The following is a 24,429-nucleotide window of genomic DNA, read 5'->3' on the forward strand; positions in this document are numbered from 1 at the left end:
AGTTGTGCGTCTATCCCTGTCAAATGTTTTATTGCGCCGGTGAGGCTTTCTGCTTGGTGATTTTGTGGTTTCGTGGTGCACTTTGTTTGGAAATACAGCAACGCAGCTGAGATCCGGCATAGGACCAACGAGTTGATGTTCCATGACAGCGATGGTCGGCTTTCGAATGAATACACATCTGAATCGATCATGTGACAAGTTCTTGCAGACGGTGAAAGCAAAAGCCACGACCAACCTTGACACAGCACAGCTGACGAGACGAGCGCTGCACATGGTCAGTGTGGGGATTGAACCCACGACCTTGGCGTTATTAGCACCACGCTCTAACCAGCTGAGCTAACCGACCGACAGAGCCCAGCGCTCAAAACAAAGGCTTATATTGCCTGCGCTCACAACCACGGCGGCTATTCGTTTTCTGATTTGCAATCGATCGCATGATCGTCTGAAGTATTTCCATCCGTTGCAAAGTTTTTTAAACAAAAAAAACATTGACTCTTCCGAACGCGCACACTCGAGGTAACCATTTGCTCTGATATTCAAAATTAAGCACAATGTTCGGACGCATGCAATTTCAATCGCAATGCCACCAGCTCAGCTGCAGCTTGTCATGTTGACAAATATCATCTGGTTGAGACGTACCTTCAACGATCGCTCACTGTGCTTCTGGAAACTCACAGACCTTTGGAGTCAGGGTTACGTGCTGCTGATAAACTGCTGCGAACCTTATGCCAAATGCATTGGAATTGTAACCCAACTGTGGGATTCTTTCTGCTCCCGAAGGACGCAGTTGCTTTAGAGACAGCAACAGCGCAGAACTCAATTGCACGTTTTGCTCAATGACTCATGTTGCTTTTGCAATCTTCGTTTGACAGCATATTTAGCAGGTTATCACGCCTTCCTGCAGCGTTTGTCAGCGACAGATCAGCTGCTAAGATGACTGCTTCAGACAGCATGCTACATCCTACATTTGAAAATGGAAAAGGTGCAAACGCTTACAGGCTGAACACTCTCTCACTATTTTGCCTGGCGCGTCAGAGGCTGGGAGCTGACCTTATGAAGGTTTTTCAATCATGAGGGGCATTTTTCGGGTAAATAGATAAGTTCGTTTCGCTCAGGTGGGGCAGTGCAGCACGACAGGGTATAAATCTGGTGTGGGAGGGTGAGAATTCGACAGGCAGTGAGGAGCAACGGCGTCACGCAAAGGGTGGTGAGTGTCTGCAATAAGTTGCCGGACGAGCTGGTGATGGCTGTTACAATTCCAATATTTTTAAGGAATTTGGATGTGTATTTGAATCGGAAGGGTTTAGAGAGACATGGGTCAAGTGCATGCAATCGTGGCTGGATCAGTTGAGGATATCTGTTCGGAATGGACGAGCCAGACCGAAGATTGTGTTTTCAGTGCTGTCCATATCTAATGGCTCTATGATATTGCAGGTGAAATGATAAAAGAGATGAATAAAATAATGAAGTAAAATTGTCTGAAGTTGTTAAATTCAAACAACTTCAGATAATTTTATTTCAATTATTTTACTTACCTTTTTTATTTGCGTTTTTCTCACTGTTGTGTACCTCTTATTTCTTGATTGTCTCTCTTTCTGTCGCTTCCCACTCTGTCAATACATTTTTCCTCTCCTCTTCCCGCTTTGCTACGCTTCTCCCCTGTTTTCCATTTTGTCTCTGTTTCACACATCCCCCACATATTTTGTCTCGTAACACTGGCTTCAGCCTTGGTCATTCGCGGCTCCTAATCTCCCTTTAATCTCTCCGTGCACTGTCATTATCACCTTTGCATCTGGAGCCTTGACTCACCTTCTCTCAGCCTGGTGTTAATAGCTCTGTAAATCTCCCCTTTTTTCAAAATCTTTACCAAAGGGTCAGTTAGACTCGAAACGTCAACTCTTTTCTCTCCTTGCAGATGGTGCCAGACCTGCTGAGATTTTCCAGCATTTTCTCTTTTGGTTTCGAATTCCAGCATCTGCAGTAATTTGCTTTTATTAATGACTCTGTGATATTGCTGGGGATATGATGACTCCAGTGTCGATGCATGAGAGGTGAGCAAGCGAATGAATTCCCTCTGGAAGTCGCGGGAAATGGAGTAACAGAGATCCAGGAAAATGCATTGAACGAATCTTTGAAGTGAATTGAAGCCTGAACTCTGGTTCTCCTCCGAGACTGTGCCAGGTCGACTTAATACTTTATATATTTCATGTTTTGCATTTCTTTGTGAAAACAATTGAGACTGATTGATTTGCTGCAGACAACATCCACCAGTCATCATGGGTACGGTGATCGAGTTGTGCGTCTATCCCTGTCAAATGTTTTATTGCGCCGGTGAGGCTTTCTGCTTGGTGATTTTGTGGTTTCGTGGTGCACTTTGTTTGGAAATACAGCAACGCAGCTGAGATCCGGCATAGGACCAACGAGTTGATGTTCCATGACAGCGATGGTCGGCTTTCGAATGAATACACATCTGAATCGATCATGTGACAAGTTCTTGCAGACGGTGAAAGCAAAAGCCACGACCAACCTTGACACAGCACAGCTGACGAGACGAGCGCTGCACATGGTCAGTGTGGGGATTGAACCCACGACCTTGGCGTTATTAGCACCACGCTCTAACCAGCTGAGCTAACCGACCGACAGAGCCCAGCGCTCAAAACAAAGGCTTATATTGCCTGCGCTCACAACCACGGCGGCTATTCGTTTTCTGATTTGCAATCGATCGCATGATCGTCTGAAGTATTTCCATCCGTTGCAAAGTTTTTTAACAAAAAAAAACATTGACTCTTCCGAACGCGCACACTCGAGGTAACCATTTGCTCTGATATTCAAAATTAAGCACAATGTTCGGACGCATGCAATTTCAATCGCAATGCCACCAGCTCAGCTGCAGCTTGTCATGTTGACAAATATCATCTGGTTGAGACGTACCTTCAACGATCGCTCACTGTGCTTCTGGAAACTCACAGACCTTTGGAGTCAGGGTTACGTGCTGCTGATAAACTGCTGCGAACCTTATGCCAAATGCATTGGAATTGTAACCCAACTGTGGGATTCTTTCTGCTCCCGAAGGACGCAGTTGCTTTAGAGACAGCAACAGCGCAGAACTCAATTGCACGTTTTGCTCAATGACTCATGTTGCTTTTGCAATCTTCGTTTGACAGCATATTTAGCAGGTTATCACGCCTTCCTGCAGCGTTTGTCAGCGACAGATCAGCTGCTAAGATGACTGCTTCAGACAGCATGCTACATCCTACATTTGAAAATGGAAAAGGTGCAAACGCTTACAGGCTGAACACTCTCTCACTATTTTGCCTGGCGCGTCAGAGGCTGGGAGCTGACCTTATGAAGGTTTTTCAATCATGAGGGGCATTTTTCGGGTAAATAGATAAGTTCGTTTCGCTCAGGTGGGGCAGTGCAGCACGACAGGGTATAAATCTGGTGTGGGAGGGTGAGAATTCGACAGGCAGTGAGGAGCAACGGCGTCACGCAAAGGGTGGTGAGTGTCTGCAATAAGTTGCCGGACGAGCTGGTGATGGCTGTTACAATTCCAATATTTTTAAGGAATTTGGATGTGTATTTGAATCGGAAGGGTTTAGAGAGACATGGGTCAAGTGCATGCAATCGTGGCTGGATCAGTTGAGGATATCTGTTCGGAATGGACGAGCCAGACCGAAGATTGTGTTTTCAGTGCTGTCCATATCTAATGGCTCTATGATATTGCAGGTGAAATGATAAAAGAGATGAATAAAATAATGAAGTAAAATTGTCTGAAGTTGTTAAATTCAAACAACTTCAGATAATTTTATTTCAATTATTTTACTTACCTTTTTTATTTGCGTTTTTCTCACTGTTGTGTACCTCTTATTTCTTGATTGTCTCTCTTTCTGTCGCTTCCCACTCTGTCAATACATTTTTCCTCTCCTCTTCCCGCTTTGCTACGCTTCTCCCCTGTTTTCCATTTTGTCTCTGTTTCACACATCCCCCACATATTTTGTCTCGTAACACTGGCTTCAGCCTTGGTCATTCGCGGCTCCTAATCTCCCTTTAATCTCTCCGTGCACTGTCATTATCACCTTTGCATCTGGAGCCTTGACTCACCTTCTCTCAGCCTGGTGTTAATAGCTCTGTAAATCTCCCCTTTTTTCAAAATCTTTACCAAAGGGTCAGTTAGACTCGAAACGTCAACTCTTTTCTCTCCTTGCAGATGGTGCCAGACCTGCTGAGATTTTCCAGCATTTTCTCTTTTGGTTTCGAATTCCAGCATCTGCAGTAATTTGCTTTTATTAATGACTCTGTGATATTGCTGGGGATATGATGACTCCAGTGTCGATGCATGAGAGGTGAGCAAGCGAATGAATTCCCTCTGGAAGTCGCGGGAAATGGAGTAACAGAGATCCAGGAAAATGCATTGAACGAATCTTTGAAGTGAATTGAAGCCTGAACTCTGGTTCTCCTCCGAGACTGTGCCAGGTCGACTTAATACTTTATATATTTCATGTTTTGCATTTCTTTGTGAAAACAATTGAGACTGATTGATTTGCTGCAGACAACATCCACCAGTCATCATGGGTACGGTGATCGAGTTGTGCGTCTATCCCTGTCAAATGTTTTATTGCGCCGGTGAGGCTTTCTGCTTGGTGATTTTGTGGTTTCGTGGTGCACTTTGTTTGGAAATACAGCAACGCAGCTGAGATCCGGCATAGGACCAACGAGTTGATGTTCCATGACAGCGATGGTCGGCTTTCGAATGAATACACATCTGAATCGATCATGTGACAAGTTCTTGCAGACGGTGAAAGCAAAAGCCACGACCAACCTTGACACAGCACAGCTGACGAGACGAGCGCTGCACATGGTCAGTGTGGGGATTGAACCCACGACCTTGGCGTTATTAGCACCACGCTCTAACCAGCTGAGCTAACCGACCGACAGAGCCCAGCGCTCAAAACAAAGGCTTATATTGCCTGCGCTCACAACCACGGCGGCTATTCGTTTTCTGATTTGCAATCGATCGCATGATCGGCTGAAGTATTTCCATCCGTTGCAAAGTTTTTTAAACAAAAAAAAATTGACTCTTCCGAACGCGCACACTCGAGGTAACCATTTGCTCTGATATTCAAAATTAAGCACAATGTTCGGACGCATGCAATTTCAATCGCAATGCCACCAGCTCAGCTGCAGCTTGTCATGTTGACAAATATCATCTGGTTGAGACGTACCTTCAACGATCGCTCACTGTGCTTCTGGAAACTCACAGACCTTTGGAGTCAGGGTTACGTGCTGCTGATAAACTGCTGCGAACCTTATGCCAAATGCATTGGAATTGTAACCCAACTGTGGGATTCTTTCTGCTCCCGAAGGACGCAGTTGCTTTAGAGACAGCAACAGCGCAGAACTCAATTGCACGTTTTGCTCAATGACTCATGTTGCTTTTGCAATCTTCGTTTGACAGCATATTTAGCAGGTTATCACGCCTTCCTGCAGCGTTTGTCAGCGACAGATCAGCTGCTAAGATGACTGCTTCAGACAGCATGCTACATCCTACATTTGAAAATGGAAAAGGTGCAAACGCTTACAGGCTGAACACTCTCTCACTATTTTGCCTGGCGCGTCAGAGGCTGGGAGCTGACCTTATGAAGGTTTTTCAATCATGAGGGGCATTTTTCGGGTAAATAGATAAGTTCGTTTCGCTCAGGTGGGGCAGTGCAGCACGACAGGGTATAAATCTGGTGTGGGAGGGTGAGAATTCGACAGGCAGTGAGGAGCAACGGCGTCACGCAAAGGGTGGTGAGTGTCTGCAATAAGTTGCCGGACGAGCTGGTGATGGCTGTTACAATTCCAATATTTTTAAGGAATTTGGATGTGTATTTGAATCGGAAGGGTTTAGAGAGACATGGGTCAAGTGCATGCAATCGTGGCTGGATCAGTTGAGGATATCTGTTCGGAATGGACGAGCCAGACCGAAGATTGTGTTTTCAGTGCTGTCCATATCTAATGGCTCTATGATATTGCAGGTGAAATGATAAAAGAGATGAATAAAATAATGAAGTAAAATTGTCTGAAGTTGTTAAATTCAAACAACTTCAGATAATTTTATTTCAATTATTTTACTTACCTTTTTTATTTGCGTTTTTCTCACTGTTGTGTACCTCTTATTTCTTGATTGTCTCTCTTTCTGTCGCTTCCCACTCTGTCAATACATTTTTCCTCTCCTCTTCCCGCTTTGCTACGCTTCTCCCCTGTTTTCCATTTTGTCTCTGTTTCACACATCCCCCACATATTTTGTCTCGTAACACTGGCTTCAGCCTTGGTCATTCGCGGCTCCTAATCTCCCTTTAATCTCTCCGTGCACTGTCATTATCACCTTTGCATCTGGAGCCTTGACTCACCTTCTCTCAGCCTGGTGTTAATAGCTCTGTAAATCTCCCCTTTTTTCAAAATCTTTACCAAAGGGTCAGTTAGACTCGAAACGTCAACTCTTTTCTCTCCTTGCAGATGGTGCCAGACCTGCTGAGATTTTCCAGCATTTTCTCTTTTGGTTTCGAATTCCAGCATCTGCAGTAATTTGCTTTTATTAATGACTCTGTGATATTGCTGGGGATATGATGACTCCAGTGTCGATGCATGAGAGGTGAGCAAGCGAATGAATTCCCTCTGGAAGTCGCGGGAAATGGAGTAACAGAGATCCAGGAAAATGCATTGAACGAATCTTTGAAGTGAATTGAAGCCTGAACTCTGGTTCTCCTCCGAGACTGTGCCAGGTCGACTTAATACTTTATATATTTCATGTTTTGCATTTCTTTGTGAAAACAATTGAGACTGATTGATTTGCTGCAGACAACATCCACCAGTCATCATGGGTACGGTGATCGAGTTGTGCGTCTATCCCTGTCAAATGTTTTATTGCGCCGGTGAGGCTTTCTGCTTGGTGATTTTGTGGTTTCGTGGTGCACTTTGTTTGGAAATACAGCAACGCAGCTGAGATCCGGCATAGGACCAACGAGTTGATGTTCCATGACAGCGATGGTCGGCTTTCGAATGAATACACATCTGAATCGATCATGTGACAAGTTCTTGCAGACGGTGAAAGCAAAAGCCACGACCAACCTTGACACAGCACAGCTGACGAGACGAGCGCTGCACATGGTCAGTGTGGGGATTGAACCCACGACCTTGGCGTTATTAGCACCACGCTCTAACCAGCTGAGCTAACCGACCGACAGAGCCCAGCGCTCAAAACAAAGGCTTATATTGCCTGCGCTCACAACCACGGCGGCTATTCGTTTTCTGATTTGCAATCGATCGCATGATCGTCTGAAGTATTTCCATCCGTTGCAAAGTTTTTTAAACAAAAAAAAACATTGACTCTTCCGAACGCGCACACTCGAGGTAACCATTTGCTCTGATATTCAAAATTAAGCACAATGTTCGGACGCATGCAATTTCAATCGCAATGCCACCAGCTCAGCTGCAGCTTGTCATGTTGACAAATATCATCTGGTTGAGACGTACCTTCAACGATCGCTCACTGTGCTTCTGGAAACTCACAGACCTTTGGAGTCAGGGTTACGTGCTGCTGATAAACTGCTGCGAACCTTATGCCAAATGCATTGGAATTGTAACCCAACTGTGGGATTCTTTCTGCTCCCGAAGGACGCAGTTGCTTTAGAGACAGCAACAGCGCAGAACTCAATTGCACGTTTTGCTCAATGACTCATGTTGCTTTTGCAATCTTCGTTTGACAGCATATTTAGCAGGTTATCACGCCTTCCTGCAGCGTTTGTCAGCGACAGATCAGCTGCTAAGATGACTGCTTCAGACAGCATGCTACATCCTACATTTGAAAATGGAAAAGGTGCAAACGCTTACAGGCTGAACACTCTCTCACTATTTTGCCTGGCGCGTCAGAGGCTGGGAGCTGACCTTATGAAGGTTTTTCAATCATGAGGGGCATTTTTCGGGTAAATAGATAAGTTCGTTTCGCTCAGGTGGGGCAGTGCAGCACGACAGGGTATAAATCTGGTGTGGGAGGGTGAGAATTCGACAGGCAGTGAGGAGCAACGGCGTCACGCAAAGGGTGGTGAGTGTCTGCAATAAGTTGCCGGACGAGCTGGTGATGGCTGTTACAATTCCAATATTTTTAAGGAATTTGGATGTGTATTTGAATCGGAAGGGTTTAGAGAGACATGGGTCAAGTGCATGCAATCGTGGCTGGATCAGTTGAGGATATCTGTTCGGAATGGACGAGCCAGACCGAAGATTGTGTTTTCAGTGCTGTCCATATCTAATGGCTCTATGATATTGCAGGTGAAATGATAAAAGAGATGAATAAAATAATGAAGTAAAATTGTCTGAAGTTGTTAAATTCAAACAACTTCAGATAATTTTATTTCAATTATTTTACTTACCTTTTTTATTTGCGTTTTTCTCACTGTTGTGTACCTCTTATTTCTTGATTGTCTCTCTTTCTGTCGCTTCCCACTCTGTCAATACATTTTTCCTCTCCTCTTCCCGCTTTGCTACGCTTCTCCCCTGTTTTCCATTTTGTCTCTGTTTCACACATCCCCCACATATTTTGTCTCGTAACACTGGCTTCAGCCTTGGTCATTCGCGGCTCCTAATCTCCCTTTAATCTCTCCGTGCACTGTCATTATCACCTTTGCATCTGGAGCCTTGACTCACCTTCTCTCAGCCTGGTGTTAATAGCTCTGTAAATCTCCCCTTTTTTCAAAATCTTTACCAAAGGGTCAGTTAGACTCGAAACGTCAACTCTTTTCTCTCCTTGCAGATGGTGCCAGACCTGCTGAGATTTTCCAGCATTTTCTCTTTTGGTTTCGAATTCCAGCATCTGCAGTAATTTGCTTTTATTAATGACTCTGTGATATTGCTGGGGATATGATGACTCCAGTGTCGATGCATGAGAGGTGAGCAAGCGAATGAATTCCCTCTGGAAGTCGCGGGAAATGGAGTAACAGAGATCCAGGAAAATGCATTGAACGAATCTTTGAAGTGAATTGAAGCCTGAACTCTGGTTCTCCTCCGAGACTGTGCCAGGTCGACTTAATACTTTATATATTTCATGTTTTGCATTTCTTTGTGAAAACAATTGAGACTGATTGATTTGCTGCAGACAACATCCACCAGTCATCATGGGTACGGTGATCGAGTTGTGCGTCTATCCCTGTCAAATGTTTTATTGCGCCGGTGAGGCTTTCTGCTTGGTGATTTTGTGGTTTCGTGGTGCACTTTGTTTGGAAATACAGCAACGCAGCTGAGATCCGGCATAGGACCAACGAGTTGATGTTCCATGACAGCGATGGTCGGCTTTCGAATGAATACACATCTGAATCGATCATGTGACAAGTTCTTGCAGACGGTGAAAGCAAAAGCCACGACCAACCTTGACACAGCACAGCTGACGAGACGAGCGCTGCACATGGTCAGTGTGGGGATTGAACCCACGACCTTGGCGTTATTAGCACCACGCTCTAACCAGCTGAGCTAACCGACCGACAGAGCCCAGCGCTCAAAACAAAGGCTTATATTGCCTGCGCTCACAACCACGGCGGCTATTCGTTTTCTGATTTGCAATCGATCGCATGATCGTCTGAAGTATTTCCATCCGTTGCAAAGTTTTTTAACAAAAAAAAACATTGACTCTTCCGAACGCGCACACTCGAGGTAACCATTTGCTCTGATATTCAAAATTAAGCACAATGTTCGGACGCATGCAATTTCAATCGCAATGCCACCAGCTCAGCTGCAGCTTGTCATGTTGACAAATATCATCTGGTTGAGACGTACCTTCAACGATCGCTCACTGTGCTTCTGGAAACTCACAGACCTTTGGAGTCAGGGTTACGTGCTGCTGATAAACTGCTGCGAACCTTATGCCAAATGCATTGGAATTGTAACCCAACTGTGGGATTCTTTCTGCTCCCGAAGGACGCAGTTGCTTTAGAGACAGCAACAGCGCAGAACTCAATTGCACGTTTTGCTCAATGACTCATGTTGCTTTTGCAATCTTCGTTTGACAGCATATTTAGCAGGTTATCACGCCTTCCTGCAGCGTTTGTCAGCGACAGATCAGCTGCTAAGATGACTGCTTCAGACAGCATGCTACATCCTACATTTGAAAATGGAAAAGGTGCAAACGCTTACAGGCTGAACACTCTCTCACTATTTTGCCTGGCGCGTCAGAGGCTGGGAGCTGACCTTATGAAGGTTTTTCAATCATGAGGGGCATTTTTCGGGTAAATAGATAAGTTCGTTTCGCTCAGGTGGGGCAGTGCAGCACGACAGGGTATAAATCTGGTGTGGGAGGGTGAGAATTCGACAGGCAGTGAGGAGCAACGGCGTCACGCAAAGGGTGGTGAGTGTCTGCAATAAGTTGCCGGACGAGCTGGTGATGGCTGTTACAATTCCAATATTTTTAAGGAATTTGGATGTGTATTTGAATCGGAAGGGTTTAGAGAGACATGGGTCAAGTGCATGCAATCGTGGCTGGATCAGTTGAGGATATCTGTTCGGAATGGACGAGCCAGACCGAAGATTGTGTTTTCAGTGCTGTCCATATCTAATGGCTCTATGATATTGCAGGTGAAATGATAAAAGAGATGAATAAAATAATGAAGTAAAATTGTCTGAAGTTGTTAAATTCAAACAACTTCAGATAATTTTATTTCAATTATTTTACTTACCTTTTTTATTTGCGTTTTTCTCACTGTTGTGTACCTCTTATTTCTTGATTGTCTCTCTTTCTGTCGCTTCCCACTCTGTCAATACATTTTTCCTCTCCTCTTCCCGCTTTGCTACGCTTCTCCCCTGTTTTCCATTTTGTCTCTGTTTCACACATCCCCCACATATTTTGTCTCGTAACACTGGCTTCAGCCTTGGTCATTCGCGGCTCCTAATCTCCCTTTAATCTCTCCGTGCACTGTCATTATCACCTTTGCATCTGGAGCCTTGACTCACCTTCTCTCAGCCTGGTGTTAATAGCTCTGTAAATCTCCCCTTTTTTCAAAATCTTTACCAAAGGGTCAGTTAGACTCGAAACGTCAACTCTTTTCTCTCCTTGCAGATGGTGCCAGACCTGCTGAGATTTTCCAGCATTTTCTCTTTTGGTTTCGAATTCCAGCATCTGCAGTAATTTGCTTTTATTAATGACTCTGTGATATTGCTGGGGATATGATGACTCCAGTGTCGATGCATGAGAGGTGAGCAAGCGAATGAATTCCCTCTGGAAGTCGCGGGAAATGGAGTAACAGAGATCCAGGAAAATGCATTGAACGAATCTTTGAAGTGAATTGAAGCCTGAACTCTGGTTCTCCTCCGAGACTGTGCCAGGTCGACTTAATACTTTATATATTTCATGTTTTGCATTTCTTTGTGAAAACAATTGAGACTGATTGATTTGCTGCAGACAACATCCACCAGTCATCATGGGTACGGTGATCGAGTTGTGCGTCTATCCCTGTCAAATGTTTTATTGCGCCGGTGAGGCTTTCTGCTTGGTGATTTTGTGGTTTCGTGGTGCACTTTGTTTGGAAATACAGCAACGCAGCTGAGATCCGGCATAGGACCAACGAGTTGATGTTCCATGACAGCGATGGTCGGCTTTCGAATGAATACACATCTGAATCGATCATGTGACAAGTTCTTGCAGACGGTGAAAGCAAAAGCCACGACCAACCTTGACACAGCACAGCTGACGAGACGAGCGCTGCACATGGTCAGTGTGGGGATTGAACCCACGACCTTGGCGTTATTAGCACCACGCTCTAACCAGCTGAGCTAACCGACCGACAGAGCCCAGCGCTCAAAACAAAGGCTTATATTGCCTGCGCTCACAACCACGGCGGCTATTCGTTTTCTGATTTGCAATCGATCGCATGATCGGCTGAAGTATTTCCATCCGTTGCAAAGTTTTTTAACAAAAAAAAACATTGACTCTTCCGAACGCGCACACTCGAGGTAACCATTTGCTCTGATATTCAAAATTAAGCACAATGTTCGGACGCATGCAATTTCAATCGCAATGCCACCAGCTCAGCTGCAGCTTGTCATGTTGACAAATATCATCTGGTTGAGACGTACCTTCAACGATCGCTCACTGTGCTTCTGGAAACTCACAGACCTTTGGAGTCAGGGTTACGTGCTGCTGATAAACTGCTGCGAACCTTATGCCAAATGCATTGGAATTGTAACCCAACTGTGGGATTCTTTCTGCTCCCGAAGGACGCAGTTGCTTTAGAGACAGCAACAGCGCAGAACTCAATTGCACGTTTTGCTCAATGACTCATGTTGCTTTTGCAATCTTCGTTTGACAGCATATTTAGCAGGTTATCACGCCTTCCTGCAGCGTTTGTCAGCGACAGATCAGCTGCTAAGATGACTGCTTCAGACAGCATGCTACATCCTACATTTGAAAATGGAAAAGGTGCAAACGCTTACAGGCTGAACACTCTCTCACTATTTTGCCTGGCGCGTCAGAGGCTGGGAGCTGACCTTATGAAGGTTTTTCAATCATGAGGGGCATTTTTCGGGTAAATAGATAAGTTCGTTTCGCTCAGGTGGGGCAGTGCAGCACGACAGGGTATAAATCTGGTGTGGGAGGGTGAGAATTCGACAGGCAGTGAGGAGCAACGGCGTCACGCAAAGGGTGGTGAGTGTCTGCAATAAGTTGCCGGACGAGCTGGTGATGGCTGTTACAATTCCAATATTTTTAAGGAATTTGGATGTGTATTTGAATCGGAAGGGTTTAGAGAGACATGGGTCAAGTGCATGCAATCGTGGCTGGATCAGTTGAGGATATCTGTTCGGAATGGACGAGCCAGACCGAAGATTGTGTTTTCAGTGCTGTCCATATCTAATGGCTCTATGATATTGCAGGTGAAATGATAAAAGAGATGAATAAAATAATGAAGTAAAATTGTCTGAAGTTGTTAAATTCAAACAACTTCAGATAATTTTATTTCAATTATTTTACTTACCTTTTTTATTTGCGTTTTTCTCACTGTTGTGTACCTCTTATTTCTTGATTGTCTCTCTTTCTGTCGCTTCCCACTCTGTCAATACATTTTTCCTCTCCTCTTCCCGCTTTGCTACGCTTCTCCCCTGTTTTCCATTTTGTCTCTGTTTCACACATCCCCCACATATTTTGTCTCGTAACACTGGCTTCAGCCTTGGTCATTCGCGGCTCCTAATCTCCCTTTAATCTCTCCGTGCACTGTCATTATCACCTTTGCATCTGGAGCCTTGACTCACCTTCTCTCAGCCTGGTGTTAATAGCTCTGTAAATCTCCCCTTTTTTCAAAATCTTTACCAAAGGGTCAGTTAGACTCGAAACGTCAACTCTTTTCTCTCCTTGCAGATGGTGCCAGACCTGCTGAGATTTTCCAGCATTTTCTCTTTTGGTTTCGAATTCCAGCATCTGCAGTAATTTGCTTTTATTAATGACTCTGTGATATTGCTGGGGATATGATGACTCCAGTGTCGATGCATGAGAGGTGAGCAAGCGAATGAATTCCCTCTGGAAGTCGCGGGAAATGGAGTAACAGAGATCCAGGAAAATGCATTGAACGAATCTTTGAAGTGAATTGAAGCCTGAACTCTGGTTCTCCTCCGAGACTGTGCCAGGTCGACTTAATACTTTATATATTTCATGTTTTGCATTTCTTTGTGAAAACAATTGAGACTGATTGATTTGCTGCAGACAACATCCACCAGTCATCATGGGTACGGTGATCGAGTTGTGCGTCTATCCCTGTCAAATGTTTTATTGCGCCGGTGAGGCTTTCTGCTTGGTGATTTTGTGGTTTCGTGGTGCACTTTGTTTGGAAATACAGCAACGCAGCTGAGATCCGGCATAGGACCAACGAGTTGATGTTCCATGACAGCGATGGTCGGCTTTCGAATGAATACACATCTGAATCGATCATGTGACAAGTTCTTGCAGACGGTGAAAGCAAAAGCCACGACCAACCTTGACACAGCACAGCTGACGAGACGAGCGCTGCACATGGTCAGTGTGGGGATTGAACCCACGACCTTGGCGTTATTAGCACCACGCTCTAACCAGCTGAGCTAACCGACCGACAGAGCCCAGCGCTCAAAACAAAGGCTTATATTGCCTGCGCTCACAACCACGGCGGCTATTCGTTTTCTGATTTGCAATCGATCGCATGATCGGCTGAAGTATTTCCATCCGTTGCAAAGTTTTTTAACAAAAAAAAACATTGACTCTTCCGAACGCGCACACTCGAGGTAACCATTTGCTCTGATATTCAAAATTAAGCACAATGTTCGGACGCATGCAATTTCAATCGCAATGCCACCAGCTCAGCTGCAGCTTGTCATGTTGACAAATATCATCTGGTTGAGACGTACCTTCAACGATCGCTCACTGTGCTTCTGGAAACTCACAGACCTTTGGAGTCAGGGTTACGTGCTGCTGATAAACTGCTGCGAACCTTATGCCAAATGCATTGGAATTGTAACCCAACTGTGGGATTCTTTCTGCTCCCGAAGGACGCAGTTGCTTTAGAGACAGCAACAGCGCAGAACTCAATTGCACGTTTTGCTCAATGACTCATGTTGCTTTTGCAATCTTCGTTTGACAGCATATTTAGCAGGTTATCACGCCTTCCTGCAGCGTTTGTCAGCGACAGATCAGCTGCTAAGATGACTGCTTCAGACAGCATGCTACATCCTACATTTGAAAATGGAAAAGGTGCAAACGCTTACAGGCTGAACACTCTCTCACTATTTTGCCTGGCGCGTCAGAGGCTGGGAGCTGACCTTATGAAGGTTTTTCAATCATGAGGGGCATTTTTCGGGTAAATAGATAAGTTCGTTTCGCTCAGGTGGGGCAGTGCAGCACGACAGGGTATAAATCTGGTGTGGGAGGGTGAGAATTCGACAGGCAGTGAGGAGCAACGGCGTCACGCAAAGGGTGGTGAGTGTCTGCAATAAGTTGCCGGACGAGCTGGTGATGGCTGTTACAATTCCAATATTTTTAAGGAATTTGGATGTGTATTTGAATCGGAAGGGTTTAGAGAGACATGGGTCAAGTGCATGCAATCGTGGCTGGATCAGTTGAGGATATCTGTTCGGAATGGACGAGCCAGACCGAAGATTGTGTTTTCAGTGCTGTCCATATCTAATGGCTCTATGATATTGCAGGTGAAATGATAAAAGAGATGAATAAAATAATGAAGTAAAATTGTCTGAAGTTGTTAAATTCAAACAACTTCAGATAATTTTATTTCAATTATTTTACTTACCTTTTTTATTTGCGTTTTTCTCACTGTTGTGTACCTCTTATTTCTTGATTGTCTCTCTTTCTGTCGCTTCCCACTCTGTCAATACATTTTTCCTCTCCTCTTCCCGCTTTGCTACGCTTCTCCCCTGTTTTCCATTTTGTCTCTGTTTCACACATCCCCCACATATTTTGTCTCGTAACACTGGCTTCAGCCTTGGTCATTCGCGGCTCCTAATCTCCCTTTAATCTCTCCGTGCACTGTCATTATCACCTTTGCATCTGGAGCCTTGACTCACCTTCTCTCAGCCTGGTGTTAATAGCTCTGTAAATCTCCCCTTTTTTCAAAATCTTTACCAAAGGGTCAGTTAGACTCGAAACGTCAACTCTTTTCTCTCCTTGCAGATGGTGCCAGACCTGCTGAGATTTTCCAGCATTTTCTCTTTTGGTTTCGAATTCCAGCATCTGCAGTAATTTGCTTTTATTAATGACTCTGTGATATTGCTGGGGATATGATGACTCCAGTGTCGATGCATGAGAGGTGAGCAAGCGAATGAATTCCCTCTGGAAGTCGCGGGAAATGGAGTAACAGAGATCCAGGAAAATGCATTGAACGAATCTTTGAAGTGAATTGAAGCCTGAACTCTGGTTCTCCTCCGAGACTGTGCCAGGTCGACTTAATACTTTATATATTTCATGTTTTGCATTTCTTTGTGAAAACAATTGAGACTGATTGATTTGCTGCAGACAACATCCACCAGTCATCATGGGTACGGTGATCGAGTTGTGCGTCTATCCCTGTCAAATGTTTTATTGCGCCGGTGAGGCTTTCTGCTTGGTGATTTTGTGGTTTCGTGGTGCACTTTGTTTGGAAATACAGCAACGCAGCTGAGATCCGGCATAGGACCAACGAGTTGATGTTCCATGACAGCGATGGTCGGCTTTCGAATGAATACACATCTGAATCGATCATGTGACAAGTTCTTGCAGACGGTGAAAGCAAAAGCCACGACCAACCTTGACACAGCACAGCTGACGAGACGAGCGCTGCACATGGTCAGTGTGGGGATTGAACCCACGACCTTGGCGTTATTAGCACCACGCTCTAACCAGCTGAGCTAACCGACCGACAGAGCCCAGCGCTCAAAACAAAGGCTTATATTGCCTGCGCTCACAACCACGGCGGCTATTCGTTTTCTGATTTGCAATCGATCGCATGATCGTCTGAAGTATTTCCATCCGTTGCAAAGTTTTTTAAACAAAAAAAACATTGACTCTTCCGAACGCGCACACTCGAGGTAACCATTTGCTCTGATATTCAAAATTAAGCACAATGTTCGGACGCATGCAATTTCAATCGCAATGCCACCAGCTCAGCTGCAGCTTGTCATGTTGACAAATATCATCTGGTTGAGACGTACCTTCAACGATCGCTCACTGTGCTTCTGGAAACTCACAGACCTTTGGAGTCAGGGTTACGTGCTGCTGATAAACTGCTGCGAACCTTATGCCAAATGCATTGGAATTGTAACCCAACTGTGGGATTCTTTCTGCTCCCGAAGGACGCAGTTGCTTTAGAGTCAGCAACAGCGCAGAACTCAATTGCACGTTTTGCTCAATGACTCATGTTGCTTTTGCAATCTTCGTTTGACAGCATATTTAGCAGGTTATCACGCCTTCCTGCAGCGTTTGTCAGCGACAGATCAGCTGCTAAGATGACTGCTTCAGACAGCATGCTACATCCTACATTTGAAAATGGAAAAGGTGCAAACGCTTACAGGCTGAACACTCTCTCACTATTTTGCCTGGCGCGTCAGAGGCTGGGAGCTGACCTTATGAAGGTTTTTCAATCATGAGGGGCATTTTTCGGGTAAATAGATAAGTTCGTTTCGCTCAGGTGGGGCAGTGCAGCACGACAGGGTATAAATCTGGTGTGGGAGGGTGAGAATTCGACAGGCAGTGAGGAGCAACGGCGTCACGCAAAGGGTGGTGAGTGTCTGCAATAAGTTGCCGGACGAGCTGGTGATGGCTGTTACAATTCCAATATTTTTAAGGAATTTGGATGTGTATTTGAATCGGAAGGGTTTAGAGAGACATGGGTCAAGTGCATGCAATCGTGGCTGGATCAGTTGAGGATATCTGTTCGGAATGGACGAGCCAGACCGAAGATTGTGTTTTCAGTGCTGTCCATATCTAATGGCTCTATGATATTGCAGGTGAAATGATAAAAGAGATGAATAAAATAATGAAGTAAAATTGTCTGAAGTTGTTAAATTCAAACAACTTCAGATAATTTTATTTCAATTATTTTACTTACCTTTTTTATTTGCGTTTTTCTCACTGTTGTGTACCTCTTATTTCTTGATTGTCTCTCTTTCTGTCGCTTCCCACTCTGTCAATACATTTTTCCTCTCCTCTTCCCGCTTTGCTACGCTTCTCCCCTGTTTTCCATTTTGTCTCTGTTTCACACATCCCCCACATATTTTGTCTCGTAACACTGGCTTCAGCCTTGGTCATTCGCGGCTCCTAATCTCCCTTTAATCTCTCCGTGCACTGTCATTATCACCTTTGCATCTGGAGCCTTGACTCACCTTCTCTCAGCCTGGTGTTAATAGCTCTGTAAATCTCCCCTTTTTTCAAAATCTTTACCAAAGGGTCAGTTAGACTCGAAACGTCAACTCTTTTCTCTCCTTGCAGATGGTGCCAGACCTGCTGAGATTTTCCAGCATTTTCTCTTTTGGTTTCGAATTCCAGCATCTGCAGTAATTTGCTTTTATTAATGACTCTGTGATATTGCTGGGGATATGATGACTCCAGTGTCGATGCATGAGAGGTGAGCAAGCGAATGAATTCCCTCTGGAAGTCGCGGGAAATGGAGTAACAGAGATCCAGGAAAATGCATTGAACGAATCTTTGAAGTGAATTGAAGCCTGAACTCTGGTTCTCCTCCGAGACTGTGCCAGGTCGACTTAATACTTTATATATTTCATGTTTTGCATTTCTTTGTGAAAACAATTGAGACTGATTGATTTGCTGCAGACAACATCCACCAGTCATCATGGGTACGGTGATCGAGTTGTGCGTCTATCCCTGTCAAATGTTTTATTGCGCCGGTGAGGCTTTCTGCTTGGTGATTTTGTGGTTTCGTGGTGCACTTTGTTTGGAAATACAGCAACGCAGCTGAGATCCGGCATAGGACCAACGAGTTGATGTTCCATGACAGCGATGGTCGGCTTTCGAATGAATACACATCTGAATCGATCATGTGACAAGTTCTTGCAGACGGTGAAAGCAAAAGCCACGACCAACCTTGACACAGCACAGCTGACGAGACGAGCGCTGCACATGGTCAGTGTGGGGATTGAACCCACGACCTTGGCGTTATTAGCACCACGCTCTAACCAGCTGAGCTAACCGACCGACAGAGCCCAGCGCTCAAAACAAAGGCTTATATTGCCTGCGCTCACAACCACGGCGGCTATTCGTTTTCTGATTTGCAATCGATCGCATGATCGTCTGAAGTATTTCCATCCGTTGCAAAGTTTTTTAACAAAAAAAAACATTGACTCTTCCGAACGCGCACACTCGAGGTAACCATTTGCTCTGATATTCAAAATTAAGCACAATGTTCGGACGCATGCAATTTCAATCGCAATGCCACCAGCTCAGCTGCAGCTTGTCATGTTGACAAATATCATCTGGTTGAGACGTACCTTCAACGATCGCTCACTGTGCTTCTGGAAACTCACAGACCTTTGGAGTCAGGGTTACGTGCTGCTGATAAACTGCTGCGAACCTTATGCCAAATGCATTGGAATTGTAACCCAACTGTGGGATTCTTTCTGCTCCCGAAGGACGCAGTTGCTTTAGAGTCAGCAACAGCGCAGAACTCAATTGCACGTTTTGCTCAATGACTCATGTTGCTTTTGCAATCTTCGTTTGACAGCATATTTAGCAGGTTATCACGCCTTCCTGCAGCGTTTGTCAGCGACAGATCAGCTGCTAAGATGACTGCTTCAGACAGCATGCTACATCCTACATTTGAAAATGGAAAAGGTGCAAACGCTTACAGGCTGAACACTCTCTCACTATTTTGCCTGGCGCGTCAGAGGCTGGGAGCTGACCTTATGAAGGTTTTTCAATCATGAGGGGCATTTTTCGGGTAAATAGATAAGTTCGTTTCGCTCAGGTGGGGCAGTGCAGCACGACAGGGTATAAATCTGGTGTGGGAGGGTGAGAATTCGACAGGCAGTGAGGAGCAACGGCGTCACGCAAAGGGTGGTGAGTGTCTGCAATAAGTTGCCGGACGAGCTGGTGATGGCTGTTACAATTCCAATATTTTTAAGGAATTTGGATGTGTATTTGAATCGGAAGGGTTTAGAGAGACATGGGTCAAGTGCATGCAATCGTGGCTGGATCAGTTGAGGATATCTGTTCGGAATGGACGAGCCAGACCGAAGATTGTGTTTTCAGTGCTGTCCATATCTAATGGCTCTATGATATTGCAGGTGAAATGATAAAAGAGATGAATAAAATAATGAAGTAAAATTGTCTGAAGTTGTTAAATTCAAACAACTTCAGATAATTTTATTTCAATTATTTTACTTACCTTTTTTATTTGCGTTTTTCTCACTGTTGTGTACCTCTTATTTCTTGATTGTCTCTCTTTCTGTCGCTTCCCACTCTGTCAATACATTTTTCCTCTCCTCTTCCCGCTTTGCTACGCTTCTCCCCTGTTTTCCATTTTGTCTCTGTTTCACACATCCCCCACATATTTTGTCTCGTAACACTGGCTTCAGCCTTGGTCATTCGCGGCTCCTAATCTCCCTTTAATCTCTCCGTGCACTGTCATTATCACCTTTGCATCTGGAGCCTTGACTCACCTTCTCTCAGCCTGGTGTTAATAGCTCTGTAAATCTCCCCTTTTTTCAAAATCTTTACCAAAGGGTCAGTTAGACTCGAAACGTCAACTCTTTTCTCTCCTTGCAGATGGTGCCAGACCTGCTGAGATTTTCCAGCATTTTCTCTTTTGGTTTCGAATTCCAGCATCTGCAGTAATTTGCTTTTATTAATGACTCTGTGATATTGCTGGGGATATGATGACTCCAGTGTCGATGCATGAGAGGTGAGCAAGCGAATGAATTCCCTCTGGAAGTCGCGGGAAATGGAGTAACAGAGATCCAGGAAAATGCATTGAACGAATCTTTGAAGTGAATTGAAGCCTGAACTCTGGTTCTCCTCCGAGACTGTGCCAGGTCGACTTAATACTTTATATATTTCATGTTTTGCATTTCTTTGTGAAAACAATTGAGACTGATTGATTTGCTGCAGACAACATCCACCAGTCATCATGGGTACGGTGATCGAGTTGTGCGTCTATCCCTGTCAAATGTTTTATTGCGCCGGTGAGGCTTTCTGCTTGGTGATTTTGTGGTTTCGTGGTGCACTTTGTTTGGAAATACAGCAACGCAGCTGAGATCCGGCATAGGACCAACGAGTTGATGTTCCATGACAGCGATGGTCGGCTTTCGAATGAATACACATCTGAATCGATCATGTGACAAGTTCTTGCAGACGGTGAAAGCAAAAGCCACGACCAACCTTGACACAGCACAGCTGACGAGACGAGCGCTGCACATGGTCAGTGTGGGGATTGAACCCACGACCTTGGCGTTATTAGCACCACGCTCTAACCAGCTGAGCTAACCGACCGACAGAGCCCAGCGCTCAAAACAAAGGCTTATATTGCCTGCGCTCACAACCACGGCGGCTATTCGTTTTCTGATTTGCAATCGATCGCATGATCGTCTGAAGTATTTCCATCCGTTGCAAAGTTTTTTAACAAAAAAAAACATTGACTCTTCCGAACGCGCACACTCGAGGTAACCATTTGCTCTGATATTCAAAATTAAGCACAATGTTCGGACGCATGCAATTTCAATCGCAATGCCACCAGCTCAGCTGCAGCTTGTCATGTTGACAAATATCATCTGGTTGAGACGTACCTTCAACGATCGCTCACTGTGCTTCTGGAAACTCACAGACCTTTGGAGTCAGGGTTACGTGCTGCTGATAAACTGCTGCGAACCTTATGCCAAATGCATTGGAATTGTAACCCAACTGTGGGATTCTTTCTGCTCCCGAAGGACGCAGTTGCTTTAGAGTCAGCAACAGCGCAGAACTCAATTGCACGTTTTGCTCAATGACTCATGTTGCTTTTGCAATCTTCGTTTGACAGCATATTTAGCAGGTTATCACGCCTTCCTGCAGCGTTTGTCAGCGACAGATCAGCTGCTAAGATGACTGCTTCAGACAGCATGCTACATCCTACATTTGAAAATGGAAAAGGTGCAAACGCTTACAGGCTGAACACTCTCTCACTATTTTGCCTGGCGCGTCAGAGGCTGGGAGCTGACCTTATGAAGGTTTTTCAATCATGAGGGGCATTTTTCGGGTAAATAGATAAGTTCGTTTCGCTCAGGTGGGGCAGTGCAGCACGACAGGGTATAAATCTGGTGTGGGAGGGTGAGAATTCGACAGGCAGTGAGGAGCAACGGCGTCACGCAAAGGGTGGTGAGTGTCTGCAATAAGTTGCCGGACGAGCTGGTGATGGCTGTTACAATTCCAATATTTTTAAGGAATTTGGATGTGTATTTGAATCGGAAGGGTTTAGAGAGACATGGGTCAAGTGCATGCAATCGTGGCTGGATCAGTTGAGGATATCTGTTCGGAATGGACGAGCCAGACCGAAGATTGTGTTTTCAGTGCTGTCCATATCTAATGGCTCTATGATATTGCAGGTGAAATGATAAAAGAGATGAATAAAATAATGAAGTAAAATTGTCTGAAGTTGTTAAATTCAAACAACTTCAGATAATTTTATTTCAATTATTTTACTTACCTTTTTTATTTGCGTTTTTCTCACTGTTGTGTACCTCTTATTTCTTGATTGTCTCTCTTTCTGTCGCTTCCCACTCTGTCAATACATTTTTCCTCTCCTCTTCCCGCTTTGCTACGCTTCTCCCCTGTTTTCCATTTTGTCTCTGTTTCACACATCCCCCACATATTTTGTCTCGTAACACTGGCTTCAGCCTTGGTCATTCGCGGCTCCTAATCTCCCTTTAATCTCTCCGTGCACTGTCATTATCACCTTTGCATCTGGAGCCTTGACTCACCTTCTCTCAGCCTGGTGTTAATAGCTCTGTAAATCTCCCCTTTTTTCAAAATCTTTACCAAAGGGTCAGTTAGACTCGAAACGTCAACTCTTTTCTCTCCTTGCAGATGGTGCCAGACCTGCTGAGATTTTCCAGCATTTTCTCTTTTGGTTTCGAATTCCAGCATCTGCAGTAATTTGCTTTTATTAATGACTCTGTGATATTGCTGGGGATATGATGACTCCAGTGTCGATGCATGAGAGGTGAGCAAGCGAATGAATTCCCTCTGGAAGTCGCGGGAAATGGAGTAACAGAGATCCAGGAAAATGCATTGAACGAATCTTTGAAGTGAATTGAAGCCTGAACTCTGGTTCTCCTCCGAGACTGTGCCAGGTCGACTTAATACTTTATATATTTCATGTTTTGCATTTCTTTGTGAAAACAATTGAGACTGATTGATTTGCTGCAGACAACATCCACCAGTCATCATGGGTACGGTGATCGAGTTGTGCGTCTATCCCTGTCAAATGTTTTATTGCGCCGGTGAGGCTTTCTGCTTGGTGATTTTGTGGTTTCGTGGTGCACTTTGTTTGGAAATACAGCAACGCAGCTGAGATCCGGCATAGGACCAACGAGTTGATGTTCCATGACAGCGATGGTCGGCTTTCGAATGAATACACATCTGAATCGATCATGTGACAAGTTCTTGCAGACGGTGAAAGCAAAAGCCACGACAAACCTTGACACAGCACAGCTGACGAGACGAGCGCTGCACATGGTCAGTGTGGGGATTGAACCCACGACCTTGGCGTTATTAGCACCACGCTCTAACCAGCTGAGCTAACCGACCGACAGAGCCCAGCGCTCAAAACAAAGGCTTATATTGCCTGCGCTCACAACCACGGCGGCTATTCGTTTTCTGATTTGCAATCGATCGCATGATCGTCTGAAGTATTTCCATCCGTTGCAAAGTTTTTTAACAAAAAAAAACATTGACTTTTCCGAACGCGCACACTCGAGGTAACCATTTGCTCTGATATCCAAAATTAAGCACAATGTTCGGACGCATGCAATTTCAATCGCAATGCCACCAGCTCAGCTGCAGCTTGTCATGTTGACAAATATCATCTGGTTGAGACGTACCTTCAACGATCGCTCACTGTGCTTCTGGAAACTCACAGACCTTTGGAGTCAGGGTTACGTGCTGCTGATAAACTGCTGCGAACCTTATGCCAAATGCATTGGAATTGTAACCCAACTGTGGGATTCTTTCTGCTCCCGAAGGACGCAGTTGCTTTAGAGTCAGCAACAGCGCAGAACTCAATTGCACGTTTTGCTCAATGACTCATGTTGCTTTTGCAATCTTCGTTTGACAGCATATTTAGCAGGTTATCACGCCTTCCTGCAGCGTTTGTCAGCGACAGATCAGCTGCTAAGATGACTGCTTCAGACAGCATGCTACATCCTACATTTGAAAATGGAAAAGGTGCAAACGCTTACAGGCTGAACACTCTCTCACTATTTTGCCTGGCGCGTCAGAGGCTGGGAGCTGACCTTATGAAGGTTTTTCAATCATGAGGGTCATTTTTCGGGTAAATAGATAAGTTCGTTTCGCTCAGGTGGGGCAGTGCAGCACGACAGGGTATAAATCTGGTGTGGGAGGGTGAGAATTCGACAGGCAGTGAGGAGCAACGGCGTCACGCAAAGGGTGGTGAGTGTCTGCAATAAGTTGCCGGACGAGCTGGTGATGGCTGTTACAATTCCAATATTTTTAAGGAATTTGGATGTGTATTTGAATCGGAAGGGTTTAGAGAGACATGGGTCAAGTGCATGCAATCGTGGCTGGATCAGTTGAGGATATCTGTTCGGAATGGACGAGCCAGACCGAAGATTGTGTTTTCAGTGCTGTCCATATCTAATGGCTCTATGATATTGCAGGTGAAATGATAAAAGAGATGAATAAAATAATGAAGTAAAATTGTCTGAAGTTGTTAAATTCAAACAACTTCAGAT

The 24,429-nt window shown here is 44.8% G+C and overlaps 11 non-coding genes across 11 annotated transcripts; all 11 read right to left on the reverse strand.

The window, feature by feature from the left end:
* Window positions 1-272: 272 nt before the first annotated feature.
* On the reverse strand, window positions 273-346 carry trnai-aau (transfer RNA isoleucine (anticodon AAU)). The gene has a single exon. It is a non-coding gene; the product is annotated as a tRNA-Ile (tRNA).
* Window positions 347-2,564: 2,218 nt separating this feature from the next.
* Window positions 2,565-2,638, reverse strand: trnai-aau (transfer RNA isoleucine (anticodon AAU)). The gene has a single exon. It is a non-coding gene; the product is annotated as a tRNA-Ile (tRNA).
* Window positions 2,639-4,856: 2,218 nt separating this feature from the next.
* On the reverse strand, window positions 4,857-4,930 carry trnai-aau (transfer RNA isoleucine (anticodon AAU)). The gene has a single exon. It is a non-coding gene; the product is annotated as a tRNA-Ile (tRNA).
* A 2,217-nt stretch (window positions 4,931-7,147) lies between these two features.
* On the reverse strand, window positions 7,148-7,221 carry trnai-aau (transfer RNA isoleucine (anticodon AAU)). Its single transcript has one exon. It is a non-coding gene; the product is annotated as a tRNA-Ile (tRNA).
* A 2,219-nt stretch (window positions 7,222-9,440) lies between these two features.
* trnai-aau (transfer RNA isoleucine (anticodon AAU)) lies at window positions 9,441-9,514 on the reverse strand. The gene has a single exon. It is a non-coding gene; the product is annotated as a tRNA-Ile (tRNA).
* Window positions 9,515-11,732: 2,218 nt separating this feature from the next.
* trnai-aau (transfer RNA isoleucine (anticodon AAU)) lies at window positions 11,733-11,806 on the reverse strand. The gene has a single exon. It is a non-coding gene; the product is annotated as a tRNA-Ile (tRNA).
* A 2,218-nt stretch (window positions 11,807-14,024) lies between these two features.
* On the reverse strand, window positions 14,025-14,098 carry trnai-aau (transfer RNA isoleucine (anticodon AAU)). The gene has a single exon. It is a non-coding gene; the product is annotated as a tRNA-Ile (tRNA).
* A 2,218-nt stretch (window positions 14,099-16,316) lies between these two features.
* trnai-aau (transfer RNA isoleucine (anticodon AAU)) lies at window positions 16,317-16,390 on the reverse strand. The gene has a single exon. It is a non-coding gene; the product is annotated as a tRNA-Ile (tRNA).
* Window positions 16,391-18,608: 2,218 nt separating this feature from the next.
* On the reverse strand, window positions 18,609-18,682 carry trnai-aau (transfer RNA isoleucine (anticodon AAU)). The gene has a single exon. It is a non-coding gene; the product is annotated as a tRNA-Ile (tRNA).
* Window positions 18,683-20,900: 2,218 nt separating this feature from the next.
* On the reverse strand, window positions 20,901-20,974 carry trnai-aau (transfer RNA isoleucine (anticodon AAU)). The gene has a single exon. It is a non-coding gene; the product is annotated as a tRNA-Ile (tRNA).
* Window positions 20,975-23,192: 2,218 nt separating this feature from the next.
* On the reverse strand, window positions 23,193-23,266 carry trnai-aau (transfer RNA isoleucine (anticodon AAU)). Its single transcript has one exon. It is a non-coding gene; the product is annotated as a tRNA-Ile (tRNA).
* Window positions 23,267-24,429: the final 1,163 nt, after the last annotated feature.

This window comes from Hemiscyllium ocellatum, unplaced genomic scaffold (genome assembly GCF_020745735.1).
Source record: "Hemiscyllium ocellatum isolate sHemOce1 unplaced genomic scaffold, sHemOce1.pat.X.cur. scaffold_1700_pat_ctg1, whole genome shotgun sequence".
Classification (NCBI taxonomy): domain Eukaryota; kingdom Metazoa; phylum Chordata; class Chondrichthyes; order Orectolobiformes; family Hemiscylliidae; genus Hemiscyllium; species Hemiscyllium ocellatum.